Raw genomic sequence first — 16,855 nt, forward strand, 5'->3', positions numbered from 1 at the left:
ACTTACAATTTAGCATTTCCATGGCTTCCTTTCATAGAGTTGATTAAAAAACATTGCTTATCCACACAGTCTATTGCAATCAAGCTCCAATGAGAACTGAAAGCAATCATATCTCAACAATTAGTAGGATAAAATCTCAAAAACTCTAATAGAATATTGAATCACTTACTCTTCATTATATGGAATTATAAAGAGCTCCAAAGTATCGAAGTCAATCAGATTTAACCACTGCTCCTCTTTAGCTTTCTCCTCTTTTTCTGCATGTTCCTCTTTAGCTTTCTCCTCTTTTTCATGTTGCCTTGTATCCCTCTCATGGGTGACATCCTCAACCTTGGGACCAGAATCATCTTTCTTTCTCCTAGTTGGGGGCACATTAAGGATATTAAGTGTCTTCTTATCAGTGAGGGAAATTGGCTCAAGGACCTTTGAAAATCTATATCTTAGCCTCCTAAGAATTACGATGTCCTCATCCATGAGTGTGAGCCTATGAGCATGAGCAGCACAAATATAGGCATCTTGAAAAAACTCAACTAAAAAATCCTCTGTGGCTTCTTGTATACAATTAAGGGCTGTTCTTGTCCATCTGAAACTATCCAAACTATATTTGTCACAAATCTCCCTGACAAGCCTTTGAAAGGACAACTTTGGAATTGCATTGTCAAGAGCCTTTATTGCCTTCCTAATCTCCCTTAGGCACTTGACATTTTGAGAAAACTTTCTCTTTGGCTTTGACTTTCTAGAGAGCTTTCTTGGAAGGAATGGATGAGGAGGAGCTAATGGAGACTCCTGATGGTAGGCTCTTTGATTTCTTACACATAACTGGAAATTCTTCCAAGTTAGCTATATCAGGGAAATTTCAATGTTCCTTTTGATTTGAAGGAGTTAGTGGAGGATCTTGAAGATAAACTTAAGGAGTACAGATATTTTTATGATAGACATGTGCAAGGTTTAGAAGTCAATGGATTTGTTCATTATAGTGATGTCATGGGAGCCACCAATACATCCAGGTCAACTTTACTAGGCAGGTTCAACCTCATTGATGAGGAATTCAGGAAGAGAGAAACATGTTGCCCTTTCCACAGGTATTAACACCAATGCCTTCTGATCCACAAGGACGTTGGATTTATTGTGTATCTTCAGTACATGGAAAACTCTTCTCTAGATATAGACCAACAGGGAAAGCTAGAGGATATTGCAAGTATGGATAAGGAGGTCGAAGAGAAGGAGGAGATATTCCAAGAAGATATTGAGAATAAACTTGTCCAAGGTTTTGATGTAGGTTTGTTCAAGAGTGATGATATCACAATGGTGGAAGAAAAGGAGATCGAGCCAAGTGCACAAGTTGATGAAGAAGGTCCTCTTGCATGTGTTCCAACATTTTCCACTTATCTTATCAATAAGAAGAGATATGTGTTGCTAAATGATATTCTCGGGGGGTTCAATATATATATATTCTCTATATAACGTGCGTTCATGGCCTATTTATAAATATCCTAATCTGTGAATTTTTCATGAATAAAACACAACCCTTTTCTATTCAATCTGTAAGTAACCCCTTTATATGGCACCCTTCTGTATGTGAAAATGTATAAAATTGGTGTTTTAAAACTGCCTTATTTTGAGCTCACGTTATATATACATATATTCATGAGTGACCCCCCTGAGATGATATTCAACATCTTTTTGATCTTAGAGAAGATTATTGCTTAGCAATCCTTGCATGTTGGGGCCAAAATGACATGAATTTTATAGGTTATGAACAAGAACCACTAGCAAGTCTTGATGTTGAGGGAGAGAATTTCCAAGACAGCTCTATAGCCTTACATACATGTATTAATCAGATCATAGAATATGAAAAGGGGGGGCTACCTAATAGAAGAAGAATTCTTGCAGGTCCAGAAGAAACTTCATATTGATGATGTAGGGTATGAAGAGAGATTGAAGTCTCCATCAGATGAGAAACCCAAGAGTTCAATAAATCTTTATGATGATAGTCTTCTCGAAGAAGATGAATACCCTAAGGTATGAAATATAATTCCAAGTTACCCATTGATTTTATGTTAGACTTTATTATGCATTATAGATAAATATCTTATATCTTATACTGTTGTGGTTTGTTGTGTAGATTGAGATTGAAGATCTGGACAACTTTCTTGGAAGGGCCAAGGGCTCTAGGCCAATGAAGCTTGGGAAAAATCAAAGCCTTGGCCATTATATTGGAAACTTAAACAATCAAACAATTGTAATATATCATAGTAGATTGTCAAGCTCTCCAAGTCTACCAATGATGGCTTTGAGAGCTATCTCAAAGGTAATTGGATCTCAAGTTTTCAGCAGAGGTTTGGACAAGATCATTTTAGTGGAGAAGGAAGAAGCCATAAGAGTTTTTGGCTTCATGCCTGGATACAGTGGATCTAGAGCTGGATATTTTGGAGTTCTTGGCTCCTATTTGCTCTCTTATGTAGGAGATAGTAAGAATTTGAAGCTTCTTCTAGGCTATCAGAAACAAGAGTTTTTGAAATACATAGGTCTTATTGAGTGGGATGAAACAAAAGATTCCTCTAGAGGCCCTGTCGAGCTACGTGAAACCAATGACTCCTCTGAAGGCCCTGTTGAGATGCCTGAAACTAAGGACTCCTCTAGAGGCCCTATTGAGGTGCCTGAAACTAAGGACTCTTCTGCAACACAATCAGACTAGAAGATGCCAAAGATCAAGGGTTTCTTGAAACCGATCTTTTCCCAACTCTTTATTTGGTTTGTAACCATTCTATAAATCTTTGCTTTGCGCAAGAATTTAAATATCTATCTTTTCTTCTTTGGGTAACAATTTGTATAGTCCTTGCTAAAGATGATATATTGCTTGATGTGGTTATATCTTTAAGCTTGAATTTATGCCAGATTTGTCAATAGAACCATTGAAAGACCTCTAATAAACTGTTGGCTTTGTGTCTTTCATCTCCATGTCTTGTGTGTCTAAAATATTTTGGTCTTGCTTGATAATGTGATTTTTCCATACCTTGGGTTGACTAGATAGATAGAGATCCATATTGTTTAATAAAGTATGGAGCATGGTTGTATAGAATATGCTGCATGGTCAACAAATAAAGAAAGGTATTAAAAAACATTATATGAGTTCGACAATGAAGAAACAAACATATACAAACTTCTTACCATATAGTGAGTAAAGTGTTGATCACCCCAAGCTTCTGTCATCGCCTTTTTGAAAAGGTTCAATTGGTTTTTAAAGTCTTTGAGATCATCATCTTTCCATTTAGTCTTATCACAATAAAAAAAACACTTTGTCTAGTGTTTTCCAAACTTTAGCTTTTCTATTCCGAGCTTGTCCATTATTAGTGTGATCCTTAACTACATTATGTAGGGATTTCCACTGATTAAATTTAATAGTTGAGCCACCATTTCTCGAGTTTATCTTGCCAAGTCTCCCATGAAAGCCTAGAAACCTTCTAGCCTTCACTCCATCAATAGATGGTTTTTTTGGGACACAATTACCATCCTTAGACTTCTGAAGATCTAGTTCAATAACAACATTGCCACCATGCAAACTAATTGCAGAGAAAACTTTTTCAACCTTTGTTATAGCATCTGTTCTAGTTGATAATGGCTTCAGCTTCCATGCAAATCCTATATAGAGATGAACAAGCTTTTCAATTATCCTGCAAAGTACATGAAGTGTATAAATATGGGCATTCGCTAAAGGAATGTCCAAGACTGGTTTAAACTGTGGATCCTTATTGTGCCTAGAGAGAGGGAGCTCTATTCCAATTGCTTGAGTTTAACTCTGCAACTGGTGACATGCAGTATAAGCAAGGAGATCTCGAGTTGGCTCCCTTTGATACATTATACATACATTTGAGTGTCTTTAGGTCACCGGCTATGTGCCACTCAATCATGTAGTTCCCAAATCCTTCAACAAATAGCTATTCTCTTGCTTGTTTCCTTTGAATAACATTAGGTATTGATGTTTGATGAAAAACCCAATATAATATATCAAAATTCTCAGTATCTACCTCAAATGCTCCTAGCCACCAGATGTTATATTCAGATTAAACACTAAATGATGTTGAGTGATTGCAATGACCTGACGAAAGTGCTCTATTCATCAAGGTGATAGAGATTCTCTTCAATTTTTTACATTTCAGAATCTCACTTTCATCAAGTTTAATCACAAATCTAGCCACTCCCTATGCCTCTGCCACTGACAAGTCATAAAATTTGATCATTAAGCATTGTAGGGTGGGAAAGTCAAGGAAATATTGTTAAATTCATTGAATGTAAACTCCTTTTTCTTGCCCTTGAAGGTAGCCTTGATATGAAAAGGCTCACCTAGAATCCCCATCACTTTGTTATTAACTCCCTGTCTGATAGTCCTAACCACAAATGGATTTGTAAGTATGCAATTGTGTACATGTCCTTGCTTCATATTTGATTGTAAAAGCTGGAAAAGTTGCATATAAGCATCTCGACTGATACCAATACTATCCAGTGTCTTCTGTACTAACTCAGAATCCAAAGAATGATCCTTTACAAATGACTCCAAGCATTGTTTCTTTGCCTTTTTAATTTTCTTCTTCTCCAAAATATCATTTGAAACTACTAAAGGAAGAAGATGATAATAAAATTGAGCTTCTTTTAAAGAATCTCTTTCACTTGCATTTGGTTGTAGAAGAGATCTAAGCAAAATTAACATCACAAATCAATGCAAGTAATTTAAATAAAGCCATATTTAAGATCTTTCAAGTGAAAAAAAATATACCTTGCTGCTTGGATTCTTTTACCACAGCCTCCTCCTCCTCCTTTGAGATTCTCAATATTTTTAAGAGCTCTTTGTCGATTTCGAAGGCCTAATAAAGTTTGCTTTCGTTGATAAGCTTTGATACACTTTTCCAATTAATGAATTTTTTGTTGACAATCCTCTAGCTTCTGCAACAACTCTATATTGTGTTTCATCAAAAGATGATTCTCTAGTCCAAGGATATCCTTTTCTGCAACAAGGTTAAGTGTATAACCTAAAAATCCATTGTAGCCATCACCAATAAACCTCATTAATGATGAGCTATTATAGAAAGGAGGAGTGCTATTTCTGGGATATAGCTTTCCATCTAACCAAAGATCAATATTCTTCTTTCCTTCAAACCTCAGTATATGTTTCATAGACTCTGTAACCGTGATAGATTTTGTTCTCTTTCTTATTGGTTCATACTCACTATCCAACTCAATATGAAGATGATAGAGAGGTCTTTTATGAGAGCTACAGAGATCATTGGATGATTGATCCATAGCTGAGTTACAGAGATCATTGGGTGATTGATCCATAGCTAAGGATATGATTAGAAGTAAGAACGAAAACAAAGAAGAGACTACTAAGGAGGAGAAAAAAAGAAGAGAGAAATGATGGAGGCAATCGAGTATCCACCAAAATTCAAATTGAATATTACTTTTCACTTTAATGAGGAGAGGTAAGATCTTCATTATGACAACCTTGCCAACTTTATGGCAACCTAGATTTCTAGGTTTGATGTGACCACGAGAATATCACGACAATGACTTATTAACGAATTTTGATATTTTAACTTACCAAAATATAAACCTTTTAAAATTTTTATAAAATGATTTTATTTCTTAAATTGTTTTCTCTCTCTAGGATTTCTTACAGGGCATTTCAAGACCTCAAAACTCCCCTAATGAGGTTCATCAAAGATTACAGCCTCATCACAACCCCCCTCTCCCACCTCACCAAAGAAGATCACTTTTTTACATGGGGGAATGCGCAACAGGAAGCTTTTGAGAAGATGAAGAAATGCATGAGTCAAACTCCCGTCTTAAGAGTGCCAAATTTCACCAAGCCCTTTGAAATTTCTACAGATGCCTCCGACTACGGCATAGGAGGTATACTGGTGCAAGAAGGTCACCCCATTGCTTATGAGTCCAAGAAATTTACCGATGTTGAAACAAGGTGGAGTACACACGAGAAGGAAATGTTGGCAGTCATCCACTGCCTCAAGAAATGGAAGTACTATGTTCAAGACAAGCACACAATAGTCTTCATCGACAATATCTCCCTCAAATACTTCAAATCACAACCCAAGTTATCGGCAAAGCAAGCCTGCTGGCTAGACTTCCTAGCAGAATTCGACTTGGAGATTAAACACAAGCCCGGCTCCACTAACAAAATAGCAGATGCCTTAAGCCAAAAAGCTGACCTAAAAGTTGTCAGTGTGGTCAGTAGCAACTTCATAGAATTAGTCAAGGAGGCCTTAGAGCAAGACCAAGAGATACACAAAATAATCAAAGATGTGGAAGTAGAGAAAACCTCGCATGGAATGTACACCCTTGAGGAGGGTATCATATTTTTAGGCAAGAGATTATATATCCTCAACAATTTGGAGTTGAAGAAACTCATCTTGCATGAGATACATGATGGCAAACTTGGAGGACACAAAGGGAAAAGCAAAACCTTGGAGGCCCTTAGGAAGCAATTCTTTTGGGTGGATGTGGCACGTAGAACCCAACATCACATGTATTGAGGTGAAAAATAGGCATGTGCATGGGACATGCAGGGGTAACGGAAATAAAAATACTCAAAAAAATTCATTCGAGAAGATTCGGATATCAAATGAACATGCGAGAAAATGGGATAATAGGTAGGGCAACACAGGGAACATACAGGACCACATGAGCAACACATTCGACAGCCAAAACGGACGTTCACATGGAAAAAATACACTCAAAAACAAGATCGAAAAGTAATAACGAAAATTTTGTTGGCCAAAACGAAAGGCAGCGGAAAGGAAAAATTTCTGGGTTGAGAAGACGAACATGGCCATCCAGTCAAAACGTGGATCCAATGAGAAACAAGGACATTCATGTGGAAAAATTTAAAAAAATACACACGTAAATCAAAACAAAAATTGATTCGAGGCAATCTATCAAGCAAAAGAAGAGGCAATGAAAAGGAAGAATGTTAGGAGAATGGTGATCGACAGGGGTGTCAAGGCACATTCACATGGAAAAATGTAAAAAATGTGTTAAACAACCATGTCCTTACGTACCCTCATTTACATATCTCTACGTACTCTCATATAAACCATGTCTTGTACCCTCGTATCTCCATACTTAAAACATATCACACATATAAATAAACGCAATAGGTATAGGTTTAGAAACACATAGTCCATTTAGTCGGTCTCGATATTGATAGATGATATTTGATGATGAGAAGTGCTTAAAAATAGCCAAAATTTACGAATTTCAAGGGAAAAATAGACTTCGTCAAAGGCGGCAGTGGCAATCGGTACGATTTTAAGCGGCAACGCCTAGAAAAGGCTTAAAAGACCCACTTGAAAATAGTTGGTGAATTTTCATAATTTTATGGCATGTCAGATGAGACCCTAGGAGATGCTCGGCAATGGAGGACTTCAAAATGAATGCCCAAAATTTTTCGAATTGTAATTTGGACACTGGACGCGGAAGAGGGAGTGCCCGAGAGGCCAAGACTAAAGTCGAGTGGAAATGTACTTAATAGATGCCAAAGGTTATGACCTAAAGGGAGCCCCCCCAAACTTTTCGTGAGAGGGGGGGCATTTTTTTCGTTGCTTGTTGAGGAAGAGGATGCCATATCCACGATTTGTGAGATAGGGGGTTGGAGAGCCTGAAAGCAACCCCCCCAATTGATCTTATGCATAATCTTCTTCTCATCTTCACTCTCCATCACTCCAGTCTGCTCCTCGAATAGCTGCCCGGTTCAAGAGATCAGATTTTAGTCTTTCTCCCTCCTCCCTCTCTCTCATGCAAGGGTCAATTTTTGCATGTGAAGAAGAATGAAGCCGAGTTCATGAATGCTCGTTCGGCATGTGGTACCGCATTGCTTCCCAATCAAAGAGGTGGGCTGAAATTGCAGTGTGGAAGCTGGCTGAGCATCAAACAAGCCCTGATTTGCAGACCCCCAACAAGTTTCAAAACCCAAAATAATGGAAAATACATGGTAATGACATTTTTACAAACAAAATGGCTCTTTTTCTGCATTTGATGAGGTTAGCAATGTTCATATTTTAGTATTTCATAATAAAAGACTAAAAAAATATACACTTAAAGTGTGGGTAATAAATGGAAAAAACTCGAAAAGCATAGTTATTAGATTAAAAATTGGGTTTTTGGGCTTAAAATGAGAAAAGCATGAAACAAAACACCAATAAAATCTACATGGTTGATGTTTAAGGACTCAAGAGCCAAAAATCTAAAATAATGCTAAATTTCTTCCATTTTTATTGATAATAAATAAGAGAAAATAAGAAAAAATTGGGAAAAATGCTCTTTAAAAGGGAGAAAATTAGGAAACGGACGAGGAAAATTATGGAAATTATGAATGTTTTTGTGAGTGTATAATGAGGATAAAGCATGAGGGTTTGCCTCAGGTTAACTCCATTTATATGTTTTTGTGAGTATTTACTGCCTATTTTGTGCGAAATACACATGAAATTACCCTTTTACCTATCATCGCAAGCAAAACTCTAAATGATAGGGAGAGAGGGGAGGTTGAGCATTGAAATATGTTATAAAATCTAATGTTTTTGCTGAATTATTCATAAAGGATGATGGTAAGTTAAATAAAGGGAAGTACAGCACGAGTGTAAGGCTTGGTGTCTTCTCTCATTATAGCAATTACGTGTTAGTGTATGGAAACATGAAAATAATGAATTTGCACAATGCATGATGCTATTTTCCAATTGTTTGAGCACTTAATCATATACATATTTGCATCAAGCATTGTTAAATGGCATTAATTATAAGCTCCTGGATGCATAGCACTTGGTTTCTTTAGGACTTGACCCACGTAGAGAGAGTGAGCAACCCGGTGGTAGGTTTAGACAGTGGGTCAAAAGGGGATGGATAAGTGACGATAAGTGCATTCTTGGAACGTTAAATATATTGGCACTAAGAGGGGAGTTTGTTTCGAATATGTCTATGTGTGGAAGCATGACATCGAGGGGCCAATCCCCAAGATGTAGGAGAGCTGGGGTAGGGCCACGGTAATCAGCCGGTGGGGTGCCCTTGTGTGTAATACGTGGCATTATTGCCGATATATGTATAATCTCCCTCTGAGGAGATGAGAAAGGGAACATTCATTGGACTATAGACTATAAACGCGCAATGATTAGTGTTTAGGATAGTGTATCCGTCGATAGACGCTCCTGGTCCGCGAGGCTATGAGGTGGGGTTGTCTGTTGAGGGCATGAGGTCCGATTAGTGCCTTAGCCAATGCCAGCCCATATTAGGTCCCATCAGTGGTGCATCTGCCGAGAGCCACCAACAAGTGTTGGTTCTTGAATCTAGGGTTTTTAGGGACCAAATAGTTGGTTTATGTCCTCTGACAAGGACCGTCAAGACGAAATACAAAAAGCAGAACGTGTTGAGAGGGCTAGATGGTGGTTGGAGATCGTAAGTCATTATTCCCCTCAAAGGAGCAACCCATTGCACATGAGAGGCAGTGGTTCTAGTAACCTAAGTGTTACGAGTAGCTCTTCGAGTGCAAGTGGAAGTCCTAGTTCTTCCCTACTTCCAGCTAATCAATCCACAACACGTGGGGGTGTAGTTTTACCTACACAAACTCATGTTGTCAATCCAGTTGTAGCCATGGCACAACCTATCACAATTCTAGTAGGGACACAAGATTTACGGGCATTAGGAGCATCGTTGCCTATTTTCCATGGGTTAGCGAAAGAAGATGGAGAAATCCACATTAAGGAGTTTCAAACACTCATTTTCAATTATCGAATCCAAGACGAAGGACACCTAATGATGTTCTTTAACATGACGTTAAAAGGAAGAGCGGCAGTATGGTACCACGATCTCGAAGCTGGAACCATAACTAGCAGTGCCCAATTCTTTACGGCTTTCCGTAGACAGTTTGCCCTTGAGAAGGGTGGATAATATTGGCTGCGTGTCTTGAATGTAACATGCCAAGAGCCAAATGAGAATGTCCAGGCCTATGCCAAGAAATTAAAGCAAGTTCTTCGTAAACTAAATACTTATATCCCCATTCCAGCGACTGCCTAGTTACAATATTTCCTACATGGATTGGATTTTAATATATAGGTGTAGCTAAGTAGTGTTACTTTGGCCGGCATTGACACTGCTATTACCCAAGCAGAAGGAGTAGAGTTGCACTTGCAAGCGGCTTATGTAGCAAGGATAAATTGGAATGGTAATAACTTGACCTTGACCAATGGAAGTCAAGGGGATCCCATGTCAAACGCGAATGGGAGAGGAGGGATCATGCCGAATTTGTCTATGTTACCAGCTCCGCCTAGCATGACTATGCCCATGGCTAGTCAGGCAGCCTCACTAAATAGTGGGGGCCAAAAAAGGAATCCTAATGTTGTCCTAGTAGGTCAACGGCCAATCCCTAATCAAGTGGTTAGGCCCATGGGACGACAAATTGACGATCGCGGCTATGAGTCAAGTACCTCTAATGTCCTTGGTGAAGTTAACGACATGATGAAGCACTATATCGATATGATCTCTGAACAGTATCAACAAATAGCTCTGGATGTCAATTTCCTTAAGAAGCAATAGAATTTGATAGGGAGCCGATGCCTTGAAGAGGGTGGCCCCTCAAGATTCAGCCGTAAGTGGTGTGGTGGCCAACATTTCCCTAGGAATTGCCCGAATGTCAAATGTGATATTTGCAGAAAGTCTGGCCACTTAGCTGCTACCTATTGGAGTAAGATCAGTTCACTCCAACAAGGAAATAAACAACCTGGTCTAATTAACCATTGTGCACAAGGGAATAATCTCTAGCAAAATGAGGGACCAAGGCAAATACTGCAATGAGGAATGACTGTTGTAGAGGAGTTGCCTCATGGCAGTGGAGTCAGCCTTATTGAGGCTGTACGTGTTAATGATGCAGAAACTTTTAATCTACGAGCTGTAACAAGAGGGAAAAAGATTAAAGAGGGTGATAAAGGAACTATAAAACTTGTCGAGGGAAACCCTAAGCAGGATGCTAGGGAAAAGCGAGTCTTGAATCCGGATATGGAAGGTGGACCTCTAAGGCCTGTTGAAGATAAAGTAGATCCCAAGAAGGATAGAGAGGTGCCAAGAAAGAAGACAAAAGTAAAAAAAGAGGCACTAAAGCCGGTAGTCCAACGACCAAAGGAAAGAATGGTTTGGTGCGAGAAGAGAACTTTGGCTAACTACCATGACTTTGACCTAGCAAGTTCTCTTTGCAAAGTCAAACCAGATGTGAATCTCCTACAATTGATTAAACTTTCTCCAGGAGTACCCAAGGAATTCAAGAAAATATTGCGTATCAAGTATATAGTAGAACCTTTGGGCATAGCTAGAGTGGGAGAAGATTGGTTCGATCATGCTGAAAAGCATTGCCCTAGGGTTCCAGCGTATGTGGATGGAATATTAGTGGAGCACACTATCGTGGACACTGGATCCTCTGTCAATATCATAAGTTCAGACTTGATGGAGTGGCTAGGTCTCAAAATTCAAAAAGATGACTCCACACTTCTTAGGATGACGGATGATAGTCTAAGACAACCGAAAGGTATCACTAAAGTCCACGTTACTGTTGCAAGTGTGGAATGCTATCTGGACTTTAGGGTGATAAGGTTTGCAGGACATCCTAGCTATCGAGTTTTGCTAGGAAGGCCCTCGATTTTACAAACATACTATCAAGGCGATATACCCTCTGGTCGAGTGATTCTAGGTCGAGGTGCCCATCCTCTAATAGTAGATGCTTACCCTGAGTCTTCTCACAGTGAGGGAGCTCCTTTATCCTCCACTAAACTAGAAACACTAGATGATCCATCTAATAGTGAGACATCATCGAGAGATGGATCTAAGGAAGGGTCCATTACAGAGGATATTTATCAGATAACCTTGAATGAGCCGATAGAGCCTCATGATCAAATAAGAGACACGAATGTTATTGAGATGGACCTTGGTACGCTTAATGATTCGCGGCCAATCAAATTGGGTTCTATGCTCAGTTCAGAAGAGAGAGAGGACTATGTTTCCCTGATTTAGGAGTTCCGCAACATCTTTGCTTGGAGCTATGACAAACTTAGGGGTATTCCTCCCAGTCTAGCTGTGGATACTATTCCTGTAAAGAAAGGTATCCGCCTTGTACGTCAAAAAGTAAGGCGTATTCCTTTTGAATTAAGAGACAGATTGTTCGGGGAACTATAGAAGTTGCAAAAAGCGGGTTTGATCTTCCCCATTCAGCATACTGAATGGTGCTCACCAGTTGTGATCAGAAAGAATAAGAATAATCAAATCCGGCTTTGCGTATATTTTAGAGAGTTGAATAAGCAAACTGTTAAAGATTACTACCTGTTGCTGTTTATTGACCAAATTTTGGATCAACTAGTGGGTAGGAAAATCTATTCATTTATGGACTGCTTTGCAGGGTATAACCAAATGGTGATTGCTAAGCAAGACAAGCTAAAAACGACGTTTATTACTGTCTTCGGTACCTTTGTGTACCATGTGATGGCATTTGGTTTATGTAATGCACCAAGTTCGTGGTAGAGAACAACCGACAAGACCTTTAGTGACATTTCCCCCAAGGAATTGAAAGTATTCATTGACGATTTGGGGGCAGCCACAGTAAGGGATAGACAATTAATTATCTTACGGAAGTGTTTTGAGCATTGTAGACAATTCTGCATAGCTCTCAACCCACAGAAGTGCGTCTTCGGAGTTCCTTATGGGCTCTTATTAGGCCATGTGGTCAATTCCATAGGGATTGTGATTGATCCTAAAAAGATCAAGGTCATAGACGCCATGAGTCCACCACTTACTCCAAAGGAAGTGCATAGCTTTCTGTTATCGGTAGGGTATTATCAAAGGTTTATAAATGCCTTGGCAGAATGAACGTTGCCATTGATGAACCTATTGTCCTTTAATTATCAGTTTTCATGGAGTGATGCTTGCAAAGTATCTTTTGACGATGTAAAGCAGGAGCTTGCCAAAGCACCTTTTTTAAAAGCACCAAAAAGGGGTGAAATGTTCTATATATTTTCAATAGCAACTATGTATAGTATTAGCTACTGTTTGTCCCAAATTTGGGAGGAAAAGTAGTACCATCCGATCGCTTTTGCTAGTCACAAGTTGGGCATATCGGAAATTAACTACACCTATATGGAGAAGTTGTGCCTTGCGATGGGGTTTGCGACCAAGAAGTTCAGGCACGACATTCTTTATGAGAGGGTGGTTTTTTATACAAAGGCAGAAGGGCTTCGATTGTTGTTGAATAAGCTATAGCCACCTGACCGTTTAGCAAAATGGTTAATCACTTTGTAGGAGTTTGATTACGAGATTAAGAGCAATCTGCCAAAGCTTCAGAGCATTGTCGAGTGTCTTGTGGATTTTGGAGAGCCAAAAGAGGTCGTGGCTAAAGGAAGTGACATGGAAACATTGTTTATGATTGATGCGGCATCTATTCCCTCCTGATATGCTGCTATAATGCACTATCTTTCTACGGGCGAGACTGGAGCCACTCTATCAAAACCCAAGAAGAGGAAGATTAAACAGCAGGCATTGAAATTTTCCTTGATTGTAGGGACATGATATCAGCAAGTTGTTGATGATATCTATCGCCGATGTGTGATGCCTGATGAGGTTCCCTTTATTTTGGAAGAGTGCCATGACTCCACTTGTGGAGGGCACTTTGCTAGGTGGTTGACAGCACAGAAGGCTTTATGAGCTGGTTATTGGTGGCTGTTCATCTTCCAAGATTCATTTGACTATGTTAAGAGATGTGATACATGTCAAAGACATGACAGTCGAGAGAATAGGAAGTGTCCACTTACGCCTATTATGGCTAACCTTCCATTTGAGAAGTGGGGCATCGATTTTGTGGAACCTATTACCCCGTTGTCTACTACTCAGAAAAGATACGTTATAGTTGCAACTGATTACTTTACATAGTGGTCAGAAGCATGGGCGACAAGGCAGGACAATGCAAAAGAGACTGCTAGCTTCCTACTTGAGCAGATCATCTGTCGTTTTGGTCCCCCAAAGGAAACAGTATCGGACCATGGGACTCACTTTTTGAATAAGGTAATTAGAAGTCTGACTAAAGCATGGAGCATTAATCATAATAAGATGACCCCCTATAATCCGCAAGCCAATGGAGAAGTTGAAAGTACCAATAAGTAGCTTGTGGGTATCCTATCCAAGATAGTCTCTGAAAAGAAATAGGAATGGGATACAAAATTATATGTGGCAGTTTAGGCGTATAATACGACATTTAAACGAGCCACTAGCCACACCCCATTCAAATTAGTTTACAGGGAGGAGTGTGTCTTTCCCTTAGAAATTGAGTTGCCAACCATAAGATTTGCAATCAATCATTCTTTGGGTGATGAAGATGCCTTATTTGAGCAGTTTACGACTATAGCCCACTTGGACGAGCTCAAATTGCAGAGTTTGTTGCATCAGGAGGTAGCTAAACGTTGAATGAAGCGGTTGCATGATCTAAAGGTGAAGAAGTATACCTTTTAAAAAGGGCAATTAGTTCTGTATTACGATGCGCGTAGGGAGCTATTTCTAGGAAAGCTGGAATCTCGCTGGGATGGCCCTTACAAGATAGTTTGGATAGGTAAAAACAAGTCCACGATTTTATTAGCTGACCTACAAGGAGTGGAATTTAAGAATAAGGTTAATCTTAATAAGATTAAACCTTATTATTTCTAAATATGCTAACGCGCTAAATGCATTGTAGGTCCATGTTGGGGCTGATTTGAGACCTACAGAAGGCGTTTAAACTAGTCGATGGGGCGCTTAATCCCTTATTTGGAGCACCCATATCTAGAGCAACGATATCATCAGGGGAGGCTTATATGGTGGAGCAAGGGATACAAAGTGGTCGAGAAAGAAGACGGTACCTTTGTGTGGGAGATTAAAGTTTTCAGCCATCACTGTTTAGAAATCTTGACAAGTATCCCTGTTGAGTTTAATGAAGAAGGTAAGATGGAGCTGTCAATTCATCCTCTAAATATGTTGAATTTTGATTATCATACTTATGAATAGAGGAGTTCCTAATGGCTGGCTGTGCAAACCCATTGTGGATGTACACGTTATACTTTGATGGAGCGTCCAGGGGGGCTCATAGAAAAGGAAGTATTGGAGTAGTCATCCGAGATCCCCAACATAGAGTTACAATGAAATTAGTTTCTTATCTTGGGATGGGATTCACTAACAACATGGCGGAGTATAAAGCCCTGATTATGGGATTGAATATTTCCAAGAAAGGTGGCATTAGGCAGTTGTTTCCCAGCTAATTTTAAATCAATTTAATGGAACATATATAGTCCGGAATCCTCTCCTTCATATGTATCATCGAACTGCTATAACCCTACTTGATGAATTTGAGAGCATATCTCTTCAGCTCATTCCACATTATTGGAAGCAGTTTGCGGATTCATTAGCCAATTTTTCTTATGAGGAGGACGTCTTTTTCAACTATGGTCCTAGTCTGGATGTTGTTATTGATGATGAGACAGGACCTGGTCGCTTGTGGGGAATGTTATCAGACCATGCATTATATGGCAGGCGATGGTTGATATGGGTAATGAGAAGAGTAGTCGAGACCCATCTACCATTATTATCTTGGATCCATAGGCTGATTGGACGACATGTTATGCGTACGCCTCTTGTTGTATATGTAGGAGGAATGGGTCATAACTTGATGCATTTAGTTTAGGGCTGAGCGCCTTGTCTTTCCCCTTGGAGTGGAGCATGTGTTTGTCTATTTTCCTTCTTCCAAGGAGAGATCTATATGAGCAAGTTTGCTTGATTTCTTTAGGCCAAGAGGGCCATTCGTTTGTTTGGTGCAGGTACATTTAATGGTTTCTTGTTGTAGTGATTGCATCATACAGGTTGACAAAGTTTCTGGAGGGAGCCTTTGCTGCAAAGGAGAATCTTGTGGCCATTCCAGGTGGTTTCATTTCCTTTCCGAGTCTTTTCCCTTAAGCAATTAATGATAGATGCTTGTAAGGGTTACTTTATTTTGTTTCTTGGGGACCGGCACTCGAGGCATGAAGTCCCAAGATTAGACTGTGTATGTTTGGGGGAGGTCTGAGTAGTCATTGCCTCCTGCAAGGCATTGTCAAGCATTGAAAGACCAGTTTTAGATGGGAATTCTAGTGACCCTGTTCTGCTGACCTGCTAGGCGGCCGTTCTAGGAGTTCATGTTAGTTGTGAGGAAGTTAGAGAAGCCTACTAAAATAATGATGGATAGAGACAAAACCCTCAATATCTGAAAGATAATATATGAATATGTGGAGGTGTGTAAAAAGGGGTTTTAACCCCCATAAAAATAGAAATGGAAAGAAAGAAAAATATTTGAGCAGTTGTTGATTGCTTTGCGAGGGCGTGGTAGGTTCCTAGAGACGAGTCACAATCGGGGTCGATGCCTTGTCTTCCTAAGGGTGGCTTCTAGCAGAAAACAAAGAATACAAGACAGTTGGAGCGAAAATAAAAGTGAGCGTTAGAAGAGGATTAAGTGTCGTCTTCCGCGGGCTTGATAGGCTCTTGGGTATCGAAACAGGACCTGAGACCGATGCCTTGCTCTCCTTGGGTCACTACACTTAGCTCCCTCCTTTTACATACCCGAGTATGGAAAATAAGAAGCTAAAGACCCAATGTGCTAAACGACAATATTTGTTGATCAGGCTATAGGAGTCCTCACCTAGTAGGAGCTCCTAGTTGTGTTGTCCTTAGTTACGTAGGTAGTTTAGACCACCACTTAGGATGACCTCTTTGATGGTTCTGGTCAACTTGGTTGTGTTGGAGTAGTTGGTTAGTGACTAGCTTTTGA

This window comes from Lygodium microphyllum, chromosome 19 (assembly GCF_053477565.2).
Source record: "Lygodium microphyllum isolate KBCC chromosome 19, Lygodium_microphyllum_v1.1.10, whole genome shotgun sequence".
NCBI lineage: Eukaryota > Viridiplantae > Streptophyta > Polypodiopsida > Schizaeales > Lygodiaceae > Lygodium > Lygodium microphyllum.